This window comes from Toxorhynchites rutilus, chromosome 3 (assembly GCF_029784135.1).
Source record: "Toxorhynchites rutilus septentrionalis strain SRP chromosome 3, ASM2978413v1, whole genome shotgun sequence".
NCBI lineage: Eukaryota > Metazoa > Arthropoda > Insecta > Diptera > Culicidae > Toxorhynchites > Toxorhynchites rutilus.
Genome location: NC_073746.1, coordinates 260,209,158 through 260,236,982, shown reverse-complemented (window position 1 = coordinate 260,236,982; position 27,825 = coordinate 260,209,158). Strand labels below are relative to the sequence as shown.

General features: G+C 38.3%; 1 protein-coding gene across 3 annotated transcripts in view; it reads right to left on the bottom strand.

The window, feature by feature from the left end:
* Window positions 1–27,825, bottom strand: part of LOC129775594 (uncharacterized) — a 93,443-nt gene that overhangs the window by 36,724 nt on the left and 28,894 nt on the right. For all 3 annotated transcript variants that reach the window (XM_055780503.1, XM_055780501.1, XM_055780504.1), the window contains one exon: window positions 5,782–5,838. The gene's annotated coding sequence lies outside the window, so the exon portion shown is untranslated. The remainder of the gene's footprint in view (window positions 1–5,781; window positions 5,839–27,825) is intronic.

Here is a 27,825-nt window from a genome sequence, read left to right as displayed (position 1 = left end):
AAGTTTGAACAATGACGAATATTTTTACACTGAGCGTTCCAATGACTTCTACCGTATGCGTGATAATGTTTGTACCATCGTTCAAATATGGTTCCCGTTTCACCTGTACATACAATGTTTTGGCTTTCTTCGCATGCACGTAAGCTATAATTCATATCAAAATAGACTGCGAGTGAAAGAAGCCGATTTCCTTAGTTTGACAGTTGCACCATGACGAAGTGGCAGCGTATTCGTGATTTGTCCCACGCGCGAATGTCGCGAAAAGTCATTTCAATCGCCGTGGGAATGCTCCGGTGGACTGTGGAAACGGACTTAGATCGAGAAAAGACAACTATGCGCGAAGGTGGCCACAGGCCGTTCAAGGTCAGCTTGGATTCAGAAGGTTTTCGCTGCCATCAGAAAGAAGATTCTCCTATGTTTCAAACTTTCCAGATTAATCAGTGGATTGCGTCCAGTCGCCCCCATCTAATTAAACTCAAAATAAATAACATTACGGAAAAATTATTCTGGTGATTAAACAGGCGCTCTGGTGACGTTAATAAATAAGCACCATTTTTTCTTGAACTGCCAAAAAGAGCAATAAAACACATGCGTTAATTCAATGGAATTTTTTTCCTTAAATTCTACGTTTATTAAGCCCTCTACAGAGATGTTTTGACACCCCGCCCCGCCTGACGGCTATATTCGTTGGATGCGAAATGCCTCACGATGTCCAGCTTCTTCGCTCCGGGGGCAGTACGAACAAAGCATCGAGCGTAGTCACTTCTCTGCTTTCGCCATGGCTGATACAAATCAACTAATAACGCTGTCAATGATCAGAAAAACCAATTTATTTCTCCTTTTTCCCACCCTAAAACTATTGGACCGATTCAGATGATCGATACATCAAATTGAAGCCAAGAAGCTAGTCTTTTTTGAAAGAATACTGCACCTGCGAAACAAGTGGATTTTGTTTTTGTAATTATTGATTGTATGTGGTTTTTATTTCTTTTTTCATATTTTTTCATGAAAGTTGCGGTTTTTTACATAACATATTAAAAAATCAGAGAGGTGTTCGTTTTCGTTTTTGAGTTATGGTTTTTCAAAGCTTACATGTTTTCAGTCTTCTTGTAATATTTCAGTGCGATTAGACCTGATCTATGCGACTAGAATCCAGTTTTTTGGCAAATCTTTTCATTTTTTTTTTTGATCGTCTAAATCGGCCCAGTAGTTCAAAAGATATTATTTTTGAAAAAGTTATTTTTTTAAAAAAGGTGAAAAATAATTTTTCGGGCAATCGGTTAAATTTGAATAATCCCTAGAATGGAAATGGGTACCCTAATGAAAAAAAAATAAAAATATAGATCTAATATTTTACGATAAGGAACAAAATTACCACTTTTCACGGAAATATGAGAACCACTATATCGGTTTGGCATGGAATGGCTGTATAATTATGTAGATTTTTAAATACGTCCTTGTCAAAGGTTAATGTATAAAAATGTAATTCATTTCAAAGAATTCATATTAGAACTAGTGTTTATTCAGATAACGTTATGAAATTTCTCCTGAAACTTGGGTTTTGGTGCATAACCTCGTGGGTCATGGGTCAATGCATCTTTCTTTCATCTCAATCGAACTCAATTCACACATTCTATTCAGCTTGCTCTTTTTGGTCGACCATGATATGGTGCATTGAACAGGGGAGAGCCTGATCAAATCCCAATCGAAACAACAAACAGTATGAAAGTGTTGACCAAAATGAGCATCTTTATCTGCGTGGAACGAGATACAAGTCCCAAATGCCATAACATTGTCGAAAAGATTGTTTGATAAAGATTAATAGATAATTTATCGATGCTTAACGATGTTTGGATGTGGATGTTTAGGTATGGTGGCGTTTTTGACGTAGTTTGATGACACTTTTTCCGGCTGAAAAACATACCTTCCATCTGATAATGTTTTAAGAGATAATTTTAAGATATAATAATAAAAAGATTATAATAAAAAAAATTTCTAAACATTGATTCCGGTACACATTGCGATTGATAATCAAACCACTAGGCTTGGGCCATGGCTCAGAAATGGCAATGTACAGCATCACTTTCTATTCCACTTATGTTTAAACAAGTGTTTTTCATTCGAAGATATAGTAGAACTGTCCTTGGAATAGGATCGGGAATGTGCGACTTCGAAACAGAGAAGTAACTTTCGTCGTTTGAAACAAAATGATTCAGAAAAATTGTTGATCATTCAACGGTATTAGGATTTCACCATCGATTTTTTTTCTCGGTGTATTCCGGTGCTCATTAATTCTTATGGTAATTCATTCCAACTCCCTTTTTATCGTTTTATAACGTTTGTAATGTACTGTAAACTTAACTCTTAAACTTGCTCGGCACAGCAAACAATGTTATTTCGAATTCATTCGTGTACAATTTTATCTTAAGATAACTTTTGTTGTATATTACACTGTTTCCATTTTTTGTTGCGTAAGAGTGTTCCTATTATATCGATACACAACACATGTCGCCTTTTTCGGCGTAACAATATTCCTATTGTTCGAATGTTCACAGTTGGACTGCTCACTGCGGGACTTTTGATATGAGGCTTTCATGATTGTGTTATTAATAGTGCCAATTATCGATGCAGCAGACCGAAAATGTGAGTGATAAGGGACTGGGATGACCGTCACATGACGATTGCTGCGTGGACATAGTAATAGCTAGAATAACACACAGAAATGGTCAGTTGAGGGGCCCTGAGTTATGAGCTCATGATCGTTCGCTTAGTAGCGGACACGCAACCAATTAGGCTACGAAGACCCTCTATATAAGAACCATTGTGTTATAAAATATTACTCGCCTTATTGATTTCTTCCAAATGCCATCGGAAGCATAGCATATATCGCCGTGAAAATGTATACTATATAACAAGAATCACCTTGGCGCTTGACAATTAGAAATATTGTTCTTGTCAACCGAGTGATAGAGTCAACGTTCATGTTAGACTAATGTTGTGGAGAAGGACCATAATCTTACATCGTCAGGGTTAAAAGTTTCCCAATGATTCAGTTCGAAAAAGTTATAGAAGGGTTGTTTCCGAGACACAACCGCATAGTTGACGTAGGAGTAAGTTATATTGATTTTGGATATATTCTAAACATTACATTATTAAACTGTTCCATAATTTTGTAGCCCCCGTTCAGTTTGATTGTTAGCAGAAGTATGGTGATTAGTCGTTGATTGGTGCATATCACAATAAAAGATGCGAAAGTGCAATGAGATATGCTGGAAACTGCTAACTGTGGCTCAGGACTAGATGGCTCCTGTATTCTGTATGGATATTATAATGGAAAATATAAATTGGGTGTGAATTAATATTTTCTTCATTTGCATTTCCGTCTCAAACTAAAACTTCATTTGCATTTCCGTCTCAAACTAATAGTAAACGAAGCTAAATGTGTCAACACGAAAATTAAATTGAATTAACAACGCCTACTACGATCTCACGACAGATAAAAATATTTGAGAAATATTTTTTTCCAGAATTTTCCGTCACATTCCATTTTTTCACGCCGTGTAAACCTTCCTTGGGCGGAGACTAACATAAGCTAATTTGTATTAGTTTTTATTAATATGCATTTAAAGAATCAATGTATTCAAAATATTCTATACCAAATGAATGGAAAGTATCATCAAGTAGCATTTGTACACTCAATTTTGCGATTCACTGTATATCAATTTTCATTTAATTCTAAAAAAATGTCTGCAAGCGATTAGAATTAAATAATTTTACAGTCCTACGTCAGCAAGGCGATCGTTTCCTAGATATCACCCTCTATAATTGGTTGTTATTGGAAAATTTTACATAATTGGAATAAACATAATTTCATCGAAATGGCCAAAAATGATAAGCTTTACTTGCTGTGCAAAAGTGAGAAAATCTTACGACATTCTCTCTCATTTCGCGCGGCGTCATTGGAACAACCGAATGGACGCTGTGAATCATAATCACAATATTACAGTGAACCCTTGAACCCATGCGAAGGGAACGTGCTTTTATGGCCGCCACAGTTGCAACACACCTCCGGTCTGCCATAGTCGAGTATTGTGGAGCATAGCGTGACAGCATAAGAGACGAGGATAAATATTTCCATCGCAGACGTCTCATCGAAACTGGTAATTATTCGCTCTTCAAATAAATACACTTCGTGCAATAATTGGTAGCATTAATTCGTCAACGAATAGTGTTTCTGTTTTATTTTCCCCATATTCTAATTTCTGGGGAGTACAGACAGCGATATCGAGACTGATTCACGAGCGCACGTGCTTGACATTTGCAATATAGCCTGACATTAGCAGATTAGAAGCATACCCCGAGCGGCATTATCTAGAATACTTGAAAGCCGGTCGGTTATATCTGGATATTGTAGCCATCAAATAACAATTCTGTGTGGGAATCACGAAGCTTTCTTCGATCATTGCGAAAGTAGAAATGTCACATTGAAGCACGAGAAAACAACAACAAAAATCCATTCATCCATTTCAATGTTAGCATTTTGACAGAAATAGTGTATGATTTTATATTGAACAATTAGACACTCCGTTTCATAACTATAGAATCGCTCTTTTTGTTAATAAGGCTAGTTACATACCAGGTATAAGCATATGAAACCGTAATTGATACATTGAGGTTAAAAGTCATATCGGTCGTTTTTTACGTTTTTGCCATCTGTCAAAAATATCCCATTCAAAATATCAGAAGTTTCATATTGCCAAAATTTTTTTTAGTGTGTCAAAATGAGTATGTGCATACGAACTAGGATTTGCTTACATCATTGATTGTTTGCTGTGAATTAGAAATCCGCTTCCGATTCAGATAGAACGTTGGTGGAAGCTTACGGCGAGCATGTTCTGGGCAAATCGCAAAAATGTTATGGGTGGTTCAAAAAGTTTAGAAGTGCTAATTTTGATGTGAGTAACGAGGAACGTGCAATCTTTATTGGACGTCAAAACTAAAAAGTGACCATTGCCAAAAACAATTGATCGAATTGAAGCTTACTCTGCTCCAAAAAAATAACCGGAATATCTGGAATGGCAACACAAATCGATTTTTCGTGATGACAATGCTCCGTCACACCGAGCACGGAAACGGTTGAGGCACTCAATTGCGTTAAACTACCCCATCCGGCTTATTCACCAGACTTGACTCCTTCCGATAACCATTCTCTCAGCGATGCCACGCAATCGCTGAACATCGGTTCAATTCTTACGTGCGAATGTGGCACAATGATTGGTTTGGTTCAAAATACAAAGAATTTTTCACCACAACTTCACAGGCGAATGAACTGCAAAGTTTAAAGCCTCTTAGAAACAAAGAAGAAGAAGAATAAAAAGAAGATCAAACATTTTATTCGGTATGTTTTTAGTTCGAACCTTGGTATGGTTCTTTGAAAAGGGGATTCAGATTCTTGCTAGTTTGTTCACATAATCAGATCCCATTCTAGAAGGGATTGATCGTACGGAATGTATATGCAGACAACAAACGATACGAAAATGTTGACTTAAACGAGCAGTTATATGTGCGTGGAAAGAGACACAAGTTTCAACATGCCGTAATTTGGTTGAAAGCATATCTGATAGATTGTTGAAAAAAGTTTGCTCACGTGATTAATAGATAATTAATTGATGCCTAACGATGCCGAGCGCGTCGATCGTGAGTTTTCTGATTCATTAAATTTCCGCTTCAGTAATGTACACTAATGTACGTTAAGCTCGCATCTTTCTCATTTTCAATTACCTTTTCCATATGGAGCACCTCTGTGAATAATAATTCGATGGATACTTTCGAGATAATCTGCAAATAAAGAAGAAAAAATAATTTAAGAAATAAAATTATCGGAGCGTTTGGTACGAGTAATTTTCATTGTTTTATCAATACGACGACTGTTTGTACCTCATGTCTTATCGCATTTAATGAATAGTTCAGAGATAACAATAGGGTCCATAACAACAAAATGCATGAAACCGTATGTAAAAAACTGTCCACTTTCATTTGTTTATACCGCTTTGCAAATCGGATAAAACACGCAAGACGACATGCATCCCTATGAATATTTTTCAGCAACCAGCTTCTCATACTAATTATTCAACCCACTGACAAAGAGCAGCGATGTGACAGTTATGTCGAATACTAATATCGGAGCTCATGAATTAACCCAGCACCTTGAATCTCAATCTAAGCAAGCAAAATAGAGCAAATCTCATGCCTAGTACGAATTTGGTAATACTCTTTGTTAGTGTGAATAAAATTAATGGGTATATTAAGATTCGAACGTCGTTCACTCGTCATTCTGGAACAAGCAGTCAATACGTAATAATACTCGGGCACCAGAATGGACTGACAGCCGATGTCACTGGTACTGAGTAATGTTTCAACATACGAAGGATCCTCTATAAGTATTGAGATGCGCGATCGCGTGTTATAATACGTTAAATCTGTCATAAGCGTCGGATAGGTTGACATTCCGCATGTAATAAGTGCTTAGAAATGTTTGACATTCAAGCGTTTTCATACACAGTGGTTTACGAAATTCATCTTAAAAATGAAGCTGGAACATGAACACTCATGTGCGATGATTATTACGACTTCATCGTGGCTTATATCAAAAATGGTACGCCAATGACCTTATTCTAACTTCTGGCGATTGAGAGCTTTTTCACCGTTTTTGTTGATTCTCCAAATTCAGTCGTGTGGTCCAGGACAAATTCCGTGATTTTGGAAGAAACCCTAGACTCAGTTCCACCACAATATAATCGATACTTATAGATCCCTCCATAACAAATACTTCAAAAATTGGTTTTAATGTAGCCAATGATTATTGATCTTCTTGGAGAATTTTTTGAAAACAAATCAGATAATTTTTTGACAACACATACATAACCTCTTACCTTAAAACACCTCGAAAACCTCTCGTATAACGAACGCTCATAGCAACAGGATTTGAACCATTTAAATTATTTATTTACTTCTTTATCCGACAAAAATAGAACCTTTCTCAAAAATAAATCCATTATTTTGAGGGAAACTTCAAAACTTTATTTAGCATAGTCCGAAATAGAAAGATCTGATTGATATCATAGATATAATAGTAATCGAGTCTCTGCCAATCTCATTAAACACACAGTAAAATCTTTCTGATATTTAATCCGTTTGCGCCGGCTCATAACATTTTAACCACGATCGTTTCTGCGTTTTTGCTATCTTTCGTAGCCATAAACAGTCACCTAAATTCACCAGTCACTGCTCGGCATGATCCGCGAATTTTTAAACATAGATATTGCATCCCATTGACTTAAGCTTCTCAATCACTGACACGGCTAAGAAACGTTTTTCCGATGAATATTTCTTATCATTTTTCGGAAACGGTCTACAACACGAGAATATTTTGTTGCAGTCCATTGTGATATACTGTTATTCACTCTATAAGGAAGATTGTTTGACTGATGAACGATGCTTGAATTTGAGCAACTTTATATACATATACTTTATATACATATACATATACAGAGGTACCTTACAGATACCTAACTTCAGGTACAATCTAGGCATGAGTAAACAAGTTAATTATGTTTGTATCTGTAACGTTCGGTTGAATCAACGAGGTGTATTTGTGTTGTTGGGATTTCAATTCTACTTTAAAGACTGCTTATGTTTTCATTGTGCAACTAGAACAATATGTTAAAAGTTTGTATTGAGATGAGAAAAAGATTTTTTAATATCGCTACGTTTTTGCTACGTAACTCCTAAACATAGATTTTTACCATAACGATGTATTTGAAAAAGTTGTTGGAAATTATAAGAAAATTGAAAAAAATCATGAACATGACGGTATAACACGACAAACATATTAAAAGGGCCTATTTACCTATTTAAATTAAAATAAATTAGAAATATTTTTTATATATCTCGAAAAATTGCTGCATTTAGAAGGAGATTAATAATGAGCTTTTTTGTTTTAAATCACATCAGGATTCATAATTTGTGGCTAAAATGATTATTAACATACAAAAATTCGAAGTTACGAAAACTCATAAAAATTCGATGTTCCACAAAGTTCGTTACAAATACTTTTACCATCTTGGACTGTTTATAAAATTTCTTCATAACTTCTATGTTATATGAAAAAAAAATTTAAAAAATTTAAAAATACATATTTTGGATATTGCAAGTAAAAGTTTTTTTTCCTGTAAATAAAAAAAGAGTACTATTTTTTTTTCTCAGTGTATATTTTTTTCACCTTTAACCCTCCTGTACTCTCGTGCAAAATCATAACACGTATACTCGCGCACGGTGTCACAGACCGAAAATTAAACTTCTCTGTAATGTTGCCATTGTGTATTTTTCAGGCTTTATTGGCATTTATTTGAAGAAGAGGGTATGATTGAATGAAAAAACTCCTAAAATTATGTTTCCTTCGTCTTTATTATGTTTTAATAGTCATCTAATTCAGCCTCATCAAAACTGAGTAATTTTCGATACTCCAACACAAATAACGAAATTCGAATTTTTCACTGTTATTAATTAAAAGTAAGCAACTGAATATAATTCATGGAATTATAAAGAGCTGTAAAATGACAAAAAAACGTATTAATCGATTGTGGTTTCATTGGAGTAAGAATCGGAACATAGCATAACTGCATGCTTGAAGCAAACATATTTTTTACATTTCATGCAGTTGTTGCGTGTTTTCGGGTCTTTTATCGCAGGGAAGAATGTATAACGACCTTCTAGTTAATTACCAGATGATAAAGGTTCTGGAATATAAAGTTTGCATATTTCTAATATTCATTTTCTCTGTATTCTTGGTAAACTAAGAATTAATGCCTTTTTTTAGATGGGGCATAAAAAGATTATATAAAAAGATTTCAAGGAACTTCCTTTTCTTTTTCTTGTTTTCTTGTAGATATTGTCCATTATAAAAACAGGAAGTGGGTTATATCTATGATATAACCGCAAGGGTGACGTAGGACTATCGTTGATTTAGAGATCATTTGTTTGAAGTTGAATCTAAATCCATCCTGAATGAATGAATAAATAAATATTTGGGTGACTTCAAAAACGAGAGTGTTACTTTGAAGACTCAAGGTTTTATGCATCCAATATTGGATACAAAAAACCTTGTTCTGAAGAATAATCTTCAGAAGCTTTCCTGTTAACTGCACTTCATTGACAAATCACAAAACCAAATGTATGTGGTCGCAGTATTATATGGATAGAAAACATTAAAATAAACTCGCTTGAATGTAATTTTCAATTCCAAGGGGAACTGGCAGATTATTTTTCAGCAACGATCATTTCTTTCCAGGTTTCCTCTCGATAACCAGCAAACGAAAAGAGTTGCGCGCGTGTATGTGTGTGTGTGTGTGGCGGCTGCTTCTATGTCTTCCCGAGGAACCGTATTTCGATGCTGATACTCTCTTGGTCACCTTCTCTTCTCCTTCTGATCGATCGGCTTTTCTGCGCTCCCTCCCAGTTAAAACAAACTGATTGCATTTCAGGTAAGGTCAAGCCAGGTAATGAATACCTCGATCCCTCGCCGTTCAGCTCGTTCAGTAACGATGTTGTCTTGTCGATGTCCTCAGGCGTCGTGCACAAATTACGTAACGCAAAAATCCGGATTTTGAACCTCCCCCCTTTCGTAACGCAATTTCCTATCTCTAATAAACAGAAAGTAACGCAACATCTAACCCCTACCCCCTTATCGCGTTACGTAATTTGTGCACGACGCCTCACGAAAAATGAATGGGTTTCACCACCAGCATATCATTTCAGTATGCTTTTCGTGCGTGATTGAACCGAGAGAAGGTGTGGTTTACGATGGCAATTTGGAAGGCAAACTAGAGGAGAATGAACTCTCTGAGTATGAAAATTTCGGCGACTGAGCAATAATCGATTGAAAATTATATAATTTTGGCGATACGAAACATTTTCCGTTTTTCATGTTATGCATCCATTATTGGATACGAAAATATCCTACTGATGCGAAAGAATAATCTTCAGAAGCTTTCCAGCTAATTACACTTGATTGAAAAATTACAAAATCAAATGTATTTGGTCGCTGTGTTCGCCATATAATTAGAAAACATTAAAATAAACTCTTTCGCATGGATGTATTCTTCAATTCCCAGGGAACTGGCAGATTATTTTTCAGCAACGATTAGATCTTTCCGGAATTTTCTCGATGCTGTATGGCATCCAAACGAGAATTCTCGTTTCAGTTTGGCCTGCAAAAAACTTTTCTGAACTCTAATCCATCAAATTTGGAGCCCTGAAAAGGGCCGTTGATTATATGCTAAGCTAATATAGCACCCTCTCCTTGGATTCGACGGGCCAGCTGAATGTCCTTGGGCATGATGTGACGCGTTTTACGTGGATAGCACACAAATTTGTATCTTCGAATAAGCCTCCTGCAGCGTCATAACCGCGGAACTTTGGAAGCGCAAGTCGGTTTTGAAGTCCTGAGCAATTCCACGATCCAAAAGCTGCAAAGGTAGCTTGCGGATCAGCAATTCGGTCGACTTCCGATAGCGATGAATTTCACGCAAAGTTCCCGGTCGATAGCGATGTGGCTTCTGCGGCTGGTGCGCTTATCCGAGCTGCTTTCGTGTGCCTTACCACTGAAAGACTAACCTGCTATCTGCTTGGTCCCAAACAAACGAGTCGTCACGGTGCGAGAGTAGAGTAAGAAATGAACGAAAGCAAAGGAAGCGTCATTTTATAACCTGTTTTCGAAGCTATCATTAAGCTATTGAAACAATTTTCCGACTCAATAATAGCAATCATCTTGGACATTTTATCTTTTGTATGAAATGATTATCACTGTTCCATTGATCCGAAGCAGAATGAATCACGCTTAAAGAAGGAATGGATTTTTTCTTGGAATTTACTCAGCAAAAATAATGCCCTTTCCCAACACTTAAAAACGACAAACGGTAAACAGTTTCATCAAAGTGATTTCTTCGATATGGGGATATATTCACTACATCATGTCATGTATTTCATATTCTTCATTATGAAATCCATATCCATGGCACCTATCGGTATCGAATTATCATCGACACCACGATTTTCGCTAAATGCTCCTTTCAGTTCGGCCTGTAAAAAACTTTTCTGAACTCTAATCCATCAAATTTGGAGCCCTGAAAAGGGCTGTTGATTATATGCTAAGCTAATATAGCACGCTCTCCTCGGATACGATGGGCCAGCTGGATGTCCTTGGGCATGATGTGACGCGTTTTGCATGGATAGCACACAAATTGGTATCTTCGAATAAGCCTCCTGCAGCGTCATAACCGCGGAACTTTGGAAGCGCAAGTCGGTTTTGAAGTCCTGAGCAATTCCACGAACCAAATGCTGCAAAGGTAGCTAGCGGATCAGCAATTCGGTCGACTTCTGATAGCGACGAATTTCATGCGAAGTTCCCGGTCGATAGCGATGTGGCTTCTTCACGCTTCCTGCGGCTGGTGCGCTTATCCGAGCTGCTTTCGTGGTGCCGCCGAAGGACTAACGAGCTGTCTGCTTAGTCCCGATGAAACAAGTCCTCACGGTGCGAGAGTAGAGTAAGAAATGAACGAAAGCAAGGGAAGTGTAATTTTATAAAACATAAAAGAATCGAATGTAAACCCCACCCTCTTTATTATATAAGCTTACTGTATACTCACGAATATAATAAGGGTGGGATTTAGATTCTATACTTTTATGGTTTATAAAATGACGCTTCCTTTGCTTTCGTTCATTTCTTACTCTACTCTCGCACCGTGAGGACTCGAGCTCGTTAGTCTTTCGCAGACAGCTCGTTAGTCATTCGGTGGTAAGGCACACGAAGTCAGCTCGGATTAGCGCACCAGTAGCAGGATAGGTGGAGAAGCCACATCGCTATCGACCGGGAACTTTGCGTGAAATTCATCGCTATCAGAAGTCGACCGAATTGCTGATCCGCAAGCTACCTTTGCAGCATTTGGATCGTGGAATTGCTCAGGACTTCAAAACAGACTTGCGCTTCCAAAGTTCCGCGGCTATGACGCTGCAGGAGGCTTATTCGAAGATACCAATTTGTGTGCTATCCATGCAAAACGCGTCACATCATGCCCAAGGACATCCAGCTGGCCCATCGTATCCGAGGAGAGCGTGCTATATTAGCTTAGCATATAATCAACGGCCCTTTTATGGGCTCCAAATTTGATGGATTAGAGTACAGAAAAGTTTTTTACAGGCCGAACTGAAAGGAGCATTTAGCGAAAATCGTGGTTTCGATAATAATTCGTTACCGATAGGTGCCATGGATATGGATTTCTTAATGAAGAATATGAAATACATGACATGATGTAGTGAATATATCCGAAGAAATCACTTTGGTGAAACTGCATTATAAAATTATTTGTGTACGAATGCCGCAATCGATAGTCGACTCTAATTTGCGCTGGGTAATTTCCTCGGAGGACTCGATTCCTCCTTTGAACATTAATAATCTCTTTCTGGCAAAACGATGTGGTATGAATCACATTATTTGAATGATAGAATGAAGAAGTTTTCTGCCAATTTCCTTCAACCTCCAAACGTATCTTTCTCCCGTTTGTCGTTTTCGCGTTCGCTAATCCTTTCTCACAACACCCATTTCTCGTTTGAGAAATTGTTGAGTAAACATTGTTTGCCAGTGCGCGTAGAGCGGGAATTCCTAAAGATTCATTGCACTTCTAATAAATTGCCGAAAGACGTGGTCTTACGTTGATCGCACTTGATTGAAAAAATCCAAAACGAAATGTATTTGGTCGCAGCATTATATGAGTAGAAAGCAAATCGCTCGAAAATGACTTGATTTTCGCGATTGGAAACATTTTCCGTTTTTCATGTTATGCATCCAATATTGGATACGAAAATTTCCACTGATGGGGAAAAAAAATATTCAGAAGCTTTCCTGTTAATTACGATTGATTGAAAAATAACAAAACCAAATTTATTTGGTTGCAGTGTTATATGGATAGAAAACATTAAAATAAACTCTTTCGCATGAATGTATTTTTCAATTCCCAGGGGAACTGGCAGATTATTTTTCAGCAACGATGATAGCAACGAGAATTCCGCGCGTGTATGTGTGTGTGTGTGTGGCGGCTGCTCCGATGTTTCAAGCGGAACCGTGGCATCACTCTCCTCCTGATGGATTCCCTTTTGGCCTTAGGTGCACAAACAGGCTCTTGGTGACACCGTTCATCAGCGTTTTCATGATAAACGAAATTAGCTCCACAACAACAGCGACAACATACTCCAATCGCTGTTCAATCATAACTGAGTGGGTTTACGAGCGGCGCTCGCTTATATACCGATTGGTGATTTCAATAGCCTGTTTTGAAAGCAATTTTAAGACTATTGAAACAAGTTTTTGGATGAAAAAGTAACAAGTATATGACGCGTAGACATTTTATCTTTCAAATGAAGTGTTTATCATACCATTTCGTTCAGTTGTTTAAGAGCTATTAACGCTCAAAATCTCGGTCTCCAGCGTAACGCTTTCGTTCTCGAAACTTTGGTTTTACACCCCGGTATAGAAATGAAAGACGTAGTCCTACTTCAAAAAATATCTCCGAAACTGTAACTGTTAAAAATTTCCATAAGCCACCGATTAGTTTATAGTTTACTGTTTACAATTCTTCCACAAGTGAAATTCTTTCACAAGTGTGTATATGTATGACCATTATATTTAGCGAATAACTATACGAAAGTCAAACATTCATATTTTGCTTTTAAACGTATGAATCTAACGACGAATATATCGACGAATAGTTAATATATGGATCCGTTCAATCCAGTTACAAAAGGGACTGAAATCAAATAAGAATAGTCCGTTAATGATCTTATGCATTATATTCAATAAATATTCCACGCCGCTAACATTAATTTATACATTTCATTCAACAATATTCTAGAATATGAAAAATGGCACTTGTCCAAAAAAGTTACTCCTATACTCGCGTCGGTGTGTCAGACCGAAAGTGTTAAAACAGTGGCACACGTCCCCTTTGTACCAACACATGCGATATGCTGAACGATGACGAACGACGAATAACGAAGCTAGAGAGAATCGCAAAGTCGTAGTGTTGATATTTTCTTAGAAATTAACGAATTATTGATTTCTCGGTCTGACAGACCAATGCGCGAGTATAGGAGTGTTAAACATCAGTATTCTATAACTCTTTCTAAGGCACTATTTCGGTATGACTCATAGATATAAATTATCAAAAATTTCTCTTACCAAAATCGATACGCCCTTTTCAAAAGTTCCGCTTGAGTCAAAAACTTGGAATTACTCTTATGCAAAAAAATACCACTGATTTTGTGTCGATATAATCTAGCTTTTGTAGAAAATTGTATGAAATGAAATGAAGGGATCTCATCAGTATTTGTTCGGTTTTCTAGCAACGATGTTGTTCGATCTGTACAAGAGAAGTGTGTCAACTGTTGAATTATTTAAGAAACAAATCTACAAGCTGATCAACTCGCTTTCTATCAATGAACGACTTGTTTTCCGTACACTACAATGGTGCACGGAAATAGCTGATATGGAAGATAGACCCAGAAAGGGGCGCTCGAGGTCGGTACGGCTGTACAATGTCAATCGTGCTGTCCCTAAATGCATTCGCCATAATCCTATTCGCTCGGTAGCTCGACGACGGACCATAATTTTACACTTCATCATATCTTCCAAATTTGCCGCGAGCATCAGAACCCTATGCATCATATCTTCGTCGACTTGAAAGCAGCATGTGATACCATCGACCGACGACATCTATGGATAATCATAGACAAGCACGGCTTTCTCCGAAAGCTGACAAAACTGATTCAGGCAACGATGAACGGTGTGTAGTGCAGTGTGCGGATCTCAGGCGGTCTGTCAGAATCGTTGAGACTCACTGGGGCCTTCGACAAGGCGAGGGACTCTTCAGTCTGCTATTCAACGTGGCGCAGGAAGGCGTTGGGTGGAGAACGAGCTTCAGCATGCGAGGTACGATTTTCAAAAAGTCTAGTCAGACCTGACAGAGGTTGTGGAAATACTAGGTAGTTCCAACCGTTTTCCAAAAATTACTCCAGCTGTGGCTAATGATCATGGATCATCAATTGCTGCTTGCTAAGATGAAGCGATGCTTCTTCGTGCTTCTTCGCACTTCGCTGGATGGCTGAGTTCCTACTTAGCAAACAGGCCACTCACTGTGAAGCTTGAATCGTCGCAGTCGTATACCTGTACGAAAGTTTTATTTTCACTTTAAAAAACGCGTCTTGTTCAGTTGAACGTCCGAAACTAAAGAGGACTTCGTTCCTTTATATGTTCAAACGAGTTTCCCCATGTATATAACAACAGAACATTTTTATATATATAGAGACTATAAATCCAAATCATGCTGTTCGAATTTCGCTTACACTAGTCTAATTGTCGCCAGTAATTATGTGTTGAACGAATATGGGATCAGAATTTGATCGTTAAAGTATGTCTTCAGTCACTTAAATGCGATGAAATTTTTAATGCAAATTGAGCTCTTTTGCACTAGTCGTGCTGCAGCTTTTATCATGTGCAAAACATCATCCAAAATATGATAAACGGTCTCGTGAAAGATATTTAATTCACGGGTTAGCTCTCTCAAACTTAAATGGCGATTTCCGAGCACCATTCCTTTTAATCAATTTAAATTTAAAAAAACAATCGTTTGTTGAATGTCCTATACCATTCATACACACGTGCTTTCCACATAGTTGAGTCACCAAATGTATTCAGCGACATTTTCAACGTTTCGGCACAAGAAATGTTGCTTGCAACACAATATCTCACACAATATCTTTGACCAGTAGAATTATGCATATAAAACATCGCTGAGCAAAAAAAAATACACTTGTTCTCAATGACGCCGTAAACATATTAAATGACAGCTCGCGCTCAAAATTGACATTAAGACCACTGACAGTAGTAACAAAGTAGTAAAAAGTAAAAAAGTAGTAAAAGTAGTAAAAAAAGCTTGAAAAATGTTGTTCCGCCATGATCAAGAAAATTGGACTTTGGAGAGATGGGGAACGATTTCAATTTTCATGAAAATCATAGTTTGGGATGAGGCGCATTTCTGATTGAACGATCGTGTCAGCAAACAACAGGGCACGGACCATCGTTGCTACTATTCAGCTAAAATGGTGCACCGGGTCATTGAAAATTGGAGCATGCATTCACACCAATCCAAAAACAGTCACAGTGGTGATATGAATTATATTTTGTTTAAATCTTTAGTATCACAAAATGTTTCATCAAATAAAACTAGGGGAAGTTGGGACATAGTGGTCACCATAAGGAATATGCCCATTTCCAGAGTCCACATACCGATTCAATTTCCGTTTCTCGAAGAATATTATAGTTCAACTCATTGTTCCTAAAGATGGCTTTTTCTATAAAATTTCAAAATAGTACACTTTTCATCATTAGAAAGAAAGGTAAAAAATCGAACTTTTTTTTTGCTTGGAGGTAAAGCTAAATCAAGCTAAATGGTTTATGCGTTTTTTTCGTCCTAATTTGTTCAAATCATATTTGATATAGTAGGTACATGTATGAAATAAGCTTGGCCTATTCGCCTGTAATCTCAATTTAAATTTTCTCATGCATACAAAAACATAGTAAGAAACACATAACGTTCCGCATAATGAGGCTTGGTTGGAGTGGCATACTTATCCAGGGTCAAAGCCATAAAAGAATTTTCTTCAAGAGCAGAATGTGATGCGGTTTAGTAAACAGAACATTATAAGTTGGTATTCACCTATGACCACTTTGCCCCCAAACATCAAGATAATTTCTTTGCTAATTAATCGCTGAGATTAAACAAAATATCTGTTCACCTCTCCTAGAATATGTGAACAGTTGTCCAAAACTGATGAATTGTCCAATATATCAGATTGAATAAACTAAATTTCACGAGAAATTCCATAGATACCATGCGCACAGAACTACAGCCGAATGGCTATCGAGAGAGCAATTTCTGTTTTTATATGTATTTTGACAAGCGACAGCTCTACTGAAGTACAGGGTGACTCAAACGTCATTATATTCTTTAAACATAAGGTGACTATCAATACGGTATCTATAGTAAATAGTTATACTACCAAACAAGCAGGTGACAACTTAACACCCCATGACCAATTTGCCCCCCTACCCCTATCCCATACCATTTTTTAACAAAAACGACGCGGCGCGTGATTATACGCGGCTGCATGGAACCACACATCGTTGAAAGAAAAAACATCAACGCACAACGAGGCATTTTAAGCCCATCTTTAACCAAAGCAAGACGCTAAACTAAATCGACACATTTCCAGGCCACGCTACAACCGGTATTATGTAGAATCGACAAATGTGAAAAAACGTGCTCCAGAGCATGTTGCTAGAACTTTGTAACATGTTCGTTTCCTAGTCTCCAACAAACAAACGCACACTAGTTCCACAAGTTGTATTCATTCAATTAGTGTACATAACAGAGTGTGGACAACGTGGCTCAACTCGAGGAGTTGCTGTACGTTGCAAGTTCTTTTGACTGGATACAGAGCACATGGTTATCTTTGCGTCAGAAATGCTATTACACCATCCATCTTCAAGCATATAATGTTCTACAGATTTTCTTCATCCCGGGTAAATAAATCTTAAAGTTTTGTTGCAGCTTTTGATGGTAATCTCTTCATCAAAAATACTGACTGTTCGATGGATGATGTCACTACAGTTAGGTGGAAGGCAAAGGGTAAATCCATATTGTACAGCCTTAAATTGCTAATGTAAAGGGTCATCCATTAACGACCCGACAGTTTTGTGTCTTCTTGTAAACGAACGCTTAAAACATTTCAATGATCTGTGAATGTCAAGACGTTAATCAAAATCAACATTTTCATCATGGTGAGGTACACGAACGACCAATGTTTAGTTATTATTAAAAACTAGCTGACCCGCCCAAAATTTGTTTTTGTTATAAATTCATTCAAACATTCACGTTTTCTTACTAAGCGCAAGTTCATGAGTCCAATCGCAGAACTGTTCATTGATTGATCTTTTAATCGACCCCGTTGAAATTACCTTTTACTAAAAAAAATCCTAGTACTTCTACCAAAACTCATCATTATAATATCAGATTATTTTCAGACACAATTCTCGTTCAAGATTGTTCAACCATTGCAAATAACATGTTTCTCCATTACATGGAATAAATGTTTGATACAGAAAATATGATAGAATAAAGACAGACCCCTCCCCTCTTCACCTCTTAGAGAGGTGGGAGGAGTGTCTATTCACCACAGAAACATTTCGTGTCCCCTGAAATCTCCACATGCCAAATTTGGCTCCATTTGCCTCATTAGTTTTCGAGTTATGCGGAAATTTGTTTTTCGTTTGTATCACAGCCCACCCTAAGAGAGGGGGAGAAGTGTCGAACAACCATAGCAACATTTATTGCATCCTAAAACCTCCACATGCCTTGAATTATGCGGAAATGTATGTTTCATTTGTATGGCGCTATCACGACATGTTGGAGGACAATTTTGGACCAGAATTGGAAGATTTTACCGTCAATGATATATGATTTCAATAAGACGGTGCCACTTGCCACACAGCGCAGGTTATAATGGATTTATTGAAAAGAAAATTTGGTGAACGAGTTATTTCGAGAAATGGACATGCTGTTGACGTCATTCGATTTCTTTTTATGGATCTACGAGGTATGGCTATTAAATAACGAGACTGGTTACGAAAAAGGGTTATATTTTAAAAAATACGGTACAACGATATGTTCCCCTTCAATATACCCCCCTTGGCTCCTCACACACCATTCCATACGTTTTTTCCATTGTTCGAAGCAGTGCTGAAACTCTTCTTTTGTGATGGCATTCAAAAGCCGCGTCGCTTTTTCCTTCGCCTCTTCTACGGACTGAAATCGGGTACCTTTCAACACATGACCTTGGGGAATAGAAAAAAGTCGCATCGGGCTAGATCTGGCGAGTACGGAGCATGTTCGAGCACTGGCATGTCCGTGTCGGCTAAAATACGCGTTATGGGCAGGTGCGTTGTTGTTCGTGTTTTTCGTCACACATTATTTCCGACGGGCACTACAAACCACGTTCCATTTAAACCACTGCTGCTCGCAAACTACTATAGTGACAAAAACGTGTTTTCGTAAAATTCGCATTGAAATATGTATCCTCGCCATTAGACCATCAATCTAACATATACCGTCGTTTGGGGCTTACAATGGATATCTTTTGACATGGGGTTTCGTCTTTCGGGGAACATATTGGGTTGGGGAAAAAGAAATGTCGTATATTGTAATATATGGCAACACTTAAACATATCTTGTGTTGTACTTTTTGCATCGGGTCATACTAAACGGATATTTGAAGACGACAATCTGTGCTACAAGTGTCGTTTTGACAGTGTTGTGATTGTCCTTTTCAGTCTCAAGTTATAGCGCGTCAAAGATAGAGTCCACTAAGCAATAAATTCGCCATATTTTACGTTTTTACTACCTGCGAGGTAAAACTGCAACGAAGGCGGCCGAAAACATTCGTGTAGTTTATGGACCCGATACTGTAACAATTCACACAGCACAGTGTTGGTTTGATCGATTTCGTTCTGGTGTAGTGGCTGTCTAAGATACACCCCGTACTGGTGGGCCAATCGTCGTGGAAACCGATAAAATCGTTGAAATTATCCAAGTAGATCGGCATGTGAGCACTCGCTCGATTGACCAGGAACTGGGTATAGACCATAAAACCGTTTGGAACCATTTGCAGAAGATTGGATTCCAAAAAAAGCTGGATGTATGGGTGCCACACGAGCAAAAAAATCTTTTAGACCGAATCAACGCCTGCGATGCACTGCTGAAACGGAACGAACTCGACTCATTTTTGAAGAAGATGGCGACTGGTGATGAGAAGTGGATCACGTACGACAATCTATAGCGAAAAAAGTCGTAGTCGAAGCGCGGTGAGCCAGCTCAAACCATCGCCAAGCCCGGATTAACGGCCAGGAAGGTTTTGCTGTGTGTTTGGTGGGATTGGAAGGGAATCATCCACTATGAGCTGCTCAACTATGGCCAGACCCTCAACTCGGTTCTCTACTGTGAGCAGCTTGATCGTTTGAAGCAGGCGATTGACCAGAAGCGGCCAGAAATGATCAATAGGAATGGTGTTGTTTTCCACCAGGACAACGCCCGGCCTCACACATCTTTGATGACCCGCCAGAAGCTACGGGAGCTCGGATGGGATGTCCTATTGCACCCACCGTATAGTCCGGACCTGGCTCCAAGTGATTATCATCTCTTCCGGTTCATGCAAAACGCTCTTGGTTATACTAAGTTGGATAATTTTAAGTATGTTAAATAAAGCATCAAATTTCGATCAGAACTACGACATTTCTTTTTCCCCAACCCTATATATATTTTTCACTCTGACATTTTGAGATTACTGTGATAATGGAAGAATAAAAAAATATTTTACATATATTTAACGAGAATATGGCGAATATCATGCGCACTTGCTAGTGTTTTTTCTTAATTTTTTTTCAAAAAAAAATCTAACTAAAAAAACTATACAATACACTCCTCAAAAAAAATTAGAGGAACAGAGTGCGGAGTCGGAAATTTTAATTGATTTTTGATATGCTGTAACTTCGTGAAAATCAACGCATATCGATGGGATGCGCATCATTTTGAAGCTACTACACCTACACACACCAAGATAAAAATATTTACGTAAAACATTCTAATACCTGAAAGTTATAGCTTCAAAATGCTGCACATCCCATCGATATGCGTTGATTTTTCACGAAGTTACAGCATGTCAAAAATCACTTAAATTTTCCGACTCCGCACTCCGTTCCTCTAATTTTTTTGTCTAGTGTATATACTACAGAGTGGCGCATAAATCACGCAACGCCCTCTGAAGTAAACAAAAAATAACGATCGCGCTGCAACTATCGAGCGTGTTGGTTCCTAAGCGGTTCAGTTGTCGACATTGCATCGTTTTTTATTCGAGAATAAAGATTTTGTATAGGAAATTTATTCGGTTTATTATTAGAACACGAAAAGTGAAAATAGTAGAACAAGTAAACAATTTATCGAATAAAGTATGCATGTTTTTAGATTCTATTCGCTGCTGGTCATGTGGGAAGAGCTACAAACAACATGTTTTCATACAATGCAGGCGTCAGCCTCCATGGTATAGATGGGCAAACGGTTCGCGAACAGTAGGGGAAATGGTGGGAATTTGGAATTTGGTGTCTTGGCCAGAATCCAGACCAGAAAAATAGCATTCATTTCAAATTCTGCAATTCTGCAAACTTACTGTTTCGCTGCATCAAATTGTTCCTCTTCTGTAGGTGAACAGGACTTCACTGCTCAATACAGGAAAAGTATGTTTAATCAGCGGAAAAAAACCTTAAAACCACGATCGGTAAACTCACATTTTCTGACAATCAAAGTGCTTGCTGTGTTCATACTACCGTTTCCCTCCACCTGTTAAATTTTACCAAACTTTTTTTACGTTAGGTACTTACGGTTCAACAATAGAAGCCCTTGGTAGGTATGATGCTCTACGAATCTGTTTCAGTTCCGTGATAAATGTATTTTACATGGAGTACCCAAAATGACATCAATCTATAATTCGTTGAACGATTAATTTTATCGGATCTATACAACTTATCTTTCATGTATCCTCAAACTGCATGCAAATTCTGTATTTCATCATTTCACGACTCTTTCGAACAGCACCAAGTATTTTTAAACATAGTGCTTCAATGTACGATAATACTATTTTCCATATGTATCACTATCAATATTATATTGTTTCATATGTAATGTAAAAGAAATGTAAAACCATAAAAAATCGCAAAAGAGCGATTTTTTTAAAAAGGCCTTTTTCCAACCCAATTTTTTACAAAAAAAAACAAAAAAATGTCATCGATAGATGTCGAAAAGCAGAACTCGAAACGAGCGACTTAGATGGTGATTCCTAGAATTTCCTAATCTAGGTAGATTGTTTACCGTAGTTACAACCCATTCCAATTACACTATCCCTGCCACAATTACACACCAATAACAATAATGACCACTCGTCGTTTCCGCCGAATGTCGTGGGGCTACGAAACAGGTTCGTGAAATTCCACCCACTTGATGCTCACGCCACTGGCAGCGAAGCACGTGTGGCCTACATTGGCCTGGGCAAGACACCGAAACGCCAAAACCCATAAAGTTGAGCAACACAACCTCTTACACAGCACACAGCAAAGAAATACGCAAATCATAGATGATACCACAAGATATTAAATGCGTACACGTGCCGCCATATCATGGTAGAAAGGAAGGAAAACGGCGCAACGAGGTGCCTATGTATGTCAAATCTATGTATAGCCGAAGCATTCACCCTTATTGTTTCTGGCGATATAAAAGCATCGAGCGGGAAAATGTTTCCTGAACGAAACGATGGTGTCACGGTGACAGCGATGATTAACGTTAAAGCATTAAAGGTTAAAGGCAATCATAATTAGTTATCCATTATGAAGACATAGAATTATGTTACGGATAGAGAAAAGTAGATGCTACGTAATGAAAATAGCATTACAACATAGATGACAAATGTGAGAGTATAATCCGAGCTTCAAACGGTTAATTCCTCTGACAAAAACAAGCTTCTCTGTGAAAATGTTTGTAGTATAAAATATGAAATAAATTGTGTATACCAGTGGTATTGTCATTGGTTCAACGTTATTGAATCAGTTTTTTGACGTAGGACTACGTCTTTCATTTCTGTACGGGCTGTAAGTCCAAAGTTTCCAAAAACGAGAGAGTGACGCTGGAATGCAAGGTTTTGAAAGTTAATACCTCTTTACCGGCTGAATGGAGTGGTATAATAATCACTTCATTTGAAAAATAAACTGTATCCATACGTTGCCCGACGTTTAGGATTGTCGTAATGGACCTACATTTCATCGCCAGTGACGATTTGATGCAAAAAACCCTTTGTTTTATGCCGTTGGAGCAGTTATTCGCACGTGAAAAAACAGCGTTCGACGTCTCGTGGATTCAATTCATACGGTACCCATTGCTTTTAAGCGATATGATTTGATATGGTTTGCTGAACTACTCCTAGTGTATGTTCTTGTTGCGTTTGTGACGGATCTTGATCGAGTAAAGCCTCCAGTTCTTCATCTTAAAACTTTTTGGCGGTCCGGAACGTTTTTCGTCTTCCAAGTCAAAATTACCACTTTTAAACCGTGGTCTGACACGTTCGCTCAGTTGGAGCATGGTCACCATAAACTTCCACCAAAATGCGATGATTTCCGCAGCTTTTTCTTCATATTGAAGTAATGAAGTAACACTCCCCACAAAAACAATCTCGTTGGTGTTTTTTACGCTTCAACTTTTTGACATACATCGAAAAGACACGCACTGACAGTAGCTTTCCAACGAATATCTGGAAATTTGATTCACTGGAATAATAATCAAGTGACGCCATATGTTGTAAAACTGAAGAAACTTACCGGTACACCTAATAAAATCGCGGAATCGCTGAGAGTAGCTTAATCGGTCATCTATGATGTACTGAAACGTTTCAGTGAATGTACAACTGTGGTTCAGATGGATCAGAGGACGCTTCGTAGCGAAACTTATGGTCGGAAGCTGCGGTATTAAGAACAATATTATGTATTTATTATGTACTTGCTGACCCGGCAAACTTCGTCCCGCCCAAAATTAATTTTTCGTTATCACATTCACCTTTTTTACTAAACGCACGTTCATAGGTCCAATCGCAGAACTGTTCATTGATTAATTTTCTAATCTACCCTATAAAATTACCTTTTCCTATAAAATTCCTAGAACTTCTACCAAAACTCGTCATTATAATATCAGATTATTTTCAGACACAATCCTCGTTCAAGTTTTTCAACAACTTGCAAATAACATGTTTTTCGGTTACACGGAATAATTGTTTGATACAGAAAATATGATAGAGTAAAGATAGCCCTAAATCGGACAATTCTTTTCTCGAGTTTTGCTCCTATCAATACATTCAGTGATCCATTTTTATTTATATAGATAGAAGAAGATTTAGGAAAATTGCAATTGTCATGTTTGGTAGAAATATATGTATTATTTTTACGGGACCCCCTCTCCATTTCAGAGAAGGGAGGGATGTCATAACATCATAGAAACATTTCTCGTATTTAAAAACCTTCACATGCCAAATTTGGCTCCATTTGATTGATTAGTTTTCGAGTTATGCAGAAATTTGTGTTTCATTTGTATGGTAGCCTCCCCTTAGAGAGGAGGGAGGAGTGTCGAACCACCATAGAAACGTTCATCGATCCCTAAAACCTTTATTTGTTAGTTCAATTCAATTTGTTTGATTAGTTCTCGAGTTGTTCAGCACTCTCCCTTCTCCTCTATAGAGAGAAGATAGAAGTGTCGAACCATCATAAAAACATTTATTGCACCCTGAAATCTCCATATGCCAAATTTGGTTCCATTTGCTTGATTAGTTCTCGACTTATGCAGAAATGTATGCTTCATTTATATGGCAACTCACTCTTAGAGAGGTGGGAGGAATGTTGAACCACCTTAGAAATGTTTCTTGCCCCACAAAACCTCCACATGCCAAATTCGGCTCCATTTGCTTGATTGGTTTTCGAGTTAGGCAGAAATTTGTGTTTCATTTGTATGACAGTCCCCCTCAGAGAGGGAGGAGAAGTGTCGATTCATCATAGAAACGTTTCGTGTCCTCTAAAACCTCCATATGCCTAATTCGGTTTTACTTGCTTGATTAATTCTCGAGTAATGCAGAAATTTGTGTTTGCATCCTAAAACCTCCACATGCCAAATTTGGTTTCGATGTCTTGATTAATTCTCGAGTAATTCAGATATTTGTGTTTCATTTGTATAGCAGCCCCACCCCCCCCCACAGAGCATAGGGTGGAGTATCTAACCACCGTAAAAATATTTATTGCACCCTAGAACCTCCACATGCTAAATTTGATTTCATTTGTTCGATTAATTCTCGAGTACTGCAGAAATTTGTGTTTCATTTGTATGGCAGCCCCCTCTTAGAGAGGGGGGTGGAGAGTCTAACCACCATAGAAACATTTATTGCACCCTAAAACCTCCACATGCCAAATTTCGTTTCATTTGCTTGATTAATTCTCGAGTAATGCAGAAATTTGTGTTTCATTTGTATGGCAGCCACCCCTTAGAGGGAGGTGGAGTGTCTAACCATCATAGAAACATTTATTACACCCTAAAACGCTCACATGCCAAATTTGGTTTCATTTGCTTGATTGATTCTCGAGTAATGCAGAAATTTGCGTTTCATTTGTATGGCAGCAGCACCCCCCCCCCCCCCCCATCTTAGAGAGGGGAGAGTGGTTTCAAACTATCACGAAAACCTTCCGATCGAACGATCATGAGCTCATAACTCAGGGCCCCTCAACTGACCATCTTAGTGTGTTATTCTAGCTACTATGTCCACGCAACAATCATCATGTGTCGGTAATGCCAGTCCCTTACCGCTCACATTTTCGGTCTGCTGCATCGGTAATTGGCACTATCAATAACGCAACAAAGGAAGCCTCATATCAACAGTCCCGCTGTGAACAGCCCAACTGTGAATATTCGAACAATAGCAATATTCTTACGCCGGAAGTGTCAGTTAGAATCCAAAATCCCAGTTCATTTTTTACCAGCGGTCGTAGCAGGCGTATCTTAAATATTTTGACAGCAATTTGTTTGGGAAAACTGTATCTTTTTTTTTTTTTTTATAAATTCGTTTATTTTTACAGGCTCAGTTGCATAAGTTTAAAGGAGCCGAAATCTTAAATATATTTTTAAAACTATATATATGAACAATTTTCTTAAATCTATGGTTAGTAATGTGGGAAACCGATTACTCGCGGTGAACTCGAGATTAGAAGGGTGACATATTTTTCTCAGGAAAAGGATGGGGTATAAGGAAATTATTACAATGTTGATAATCACACACACTCAATTCTTAAATCTATTCGTACATCTATTGTGAATTTACATTTCATTCTCCTGTTTATAGCAAGCGGACCAATTACTCATAAAGGAAGAAATGGAGGGTATAAGGATATAAGGATAATCACACACGAACATCGATAGATTTAAGGAAAACATATATTTGGGACATGTAATCAAGGTCTAACCGAGCCAACACATCTCTCACCGGCACATTGGGCTGCCTTCCTCTAGCCCGAAGGGAGTTCTCTAAATTCGATCTGGCAACAAGATACACCTCACACGACCAAACAACGTGTTCGATGTCGTGGTAGCCTCGGCCACAAACGCAGATATTGCTGCCGGCCAGATTGAAACGAAAGAGTAGCGCGTCTAACGAACAGTGATTGGACATGAGTCGGGAGAAGGTGCGAATAAAGTCCCGACTCAAGTCCAGACTTTTGAACCATGGTTTGAGGCTAACCTTAGGGATAATCGAGTGAAGCCACCGGCCCAATTCACCTTCGTTCCATTTGCGTTGCCAGTTAGCGATGGTATTTTTACGGACTAAAGAGTAAAATTCATTGAAGGCGATTTGACGCTGATAAATATCGCCTTCAATCGCACCTACCTTTGCTAATGAGTCAGCCCTCTCATTACCCGGAATTGAGCAATGAGAAGGGACCCACACAAAGGTAATGACATAACAGCGTCTGGATAAAGCACTCAAATTTTCTCGTATTCTCTCAAGGAAGTACGGCGAGTGCTTTTCCGGCCTCACTGAACGGATAGCTTCGACAGAGCTAAGACTATCCGTTACAATGTAATAGTGTTCAACAGGTCGTGAGGCGACGCTGTCCAGCGCCCAATGAATTGCTGTCAATTCAGCAATATACACTGAGCAAGGATTCTGAAGACTGTGTGAGGTGCTAAAAAATTCGTTGAACACTCCAAATCCTGTGGACTCGTTTATAGTGGACCCATCAGTAAAGTACATATTATCACAATTGATACCCCCATACTTTTCATCGAAGATCGTTGGAGCGATCCTCGATCGTTGGTAATCTGAATATCCATGGATATCTTGCTTCATGGACAGATCAAAATGCACAGAGGAATTGATGTAGTCAGGGAAACAAACACGGTTGGGAATATACGAAGAAGGATCAACCTGCATGGAGATGAATTCATGATATGAACTCATGAATCCGGAGTGAAAATTTAGCTCGATCAGCTGCTCAAAATTTCCGATCACCAATGGGTTCATGACCTTACACCGGATGAAGAACCGAAGAGATAATAAATTGAAGCGATCTTTTAGTGGGAGTAGGCCTGCCAAAACCTCGAGACTCATGGTATGCGTTGAGGGCATACATCCCAACGCGATACGGAGACAAAGATACTGAATTCGCTCGAGTTTAATGAGGTGTGTTTTGGCAGCTGATTGAAAGCAGAAACTGCCATACTCCATCACTGAGAGAATAGTTGTTCGATACAACATTATAAGATCTTCGGGATGGGCTCCCCACCAGGTGCCGGTAATTGTACGGAGAAAGTTTATTCTTTGTTGACATTTTTTACTCAGATACCTAATATGGGCCCCCCAAGTACATTTGGAGTCGAACCAGACCCCAAGATACTTGAATGACATAGCATGAGTGATCGGTTTACCCAAAAGTTGAAGCTTTGGTTTTGCTGGTCTATGCTTCCTAGAAAAAACCACCATCTCTGTTTTCTCCGTGGAGAATTCGATCCCTAGCCCAATGGCCCAGGTTGA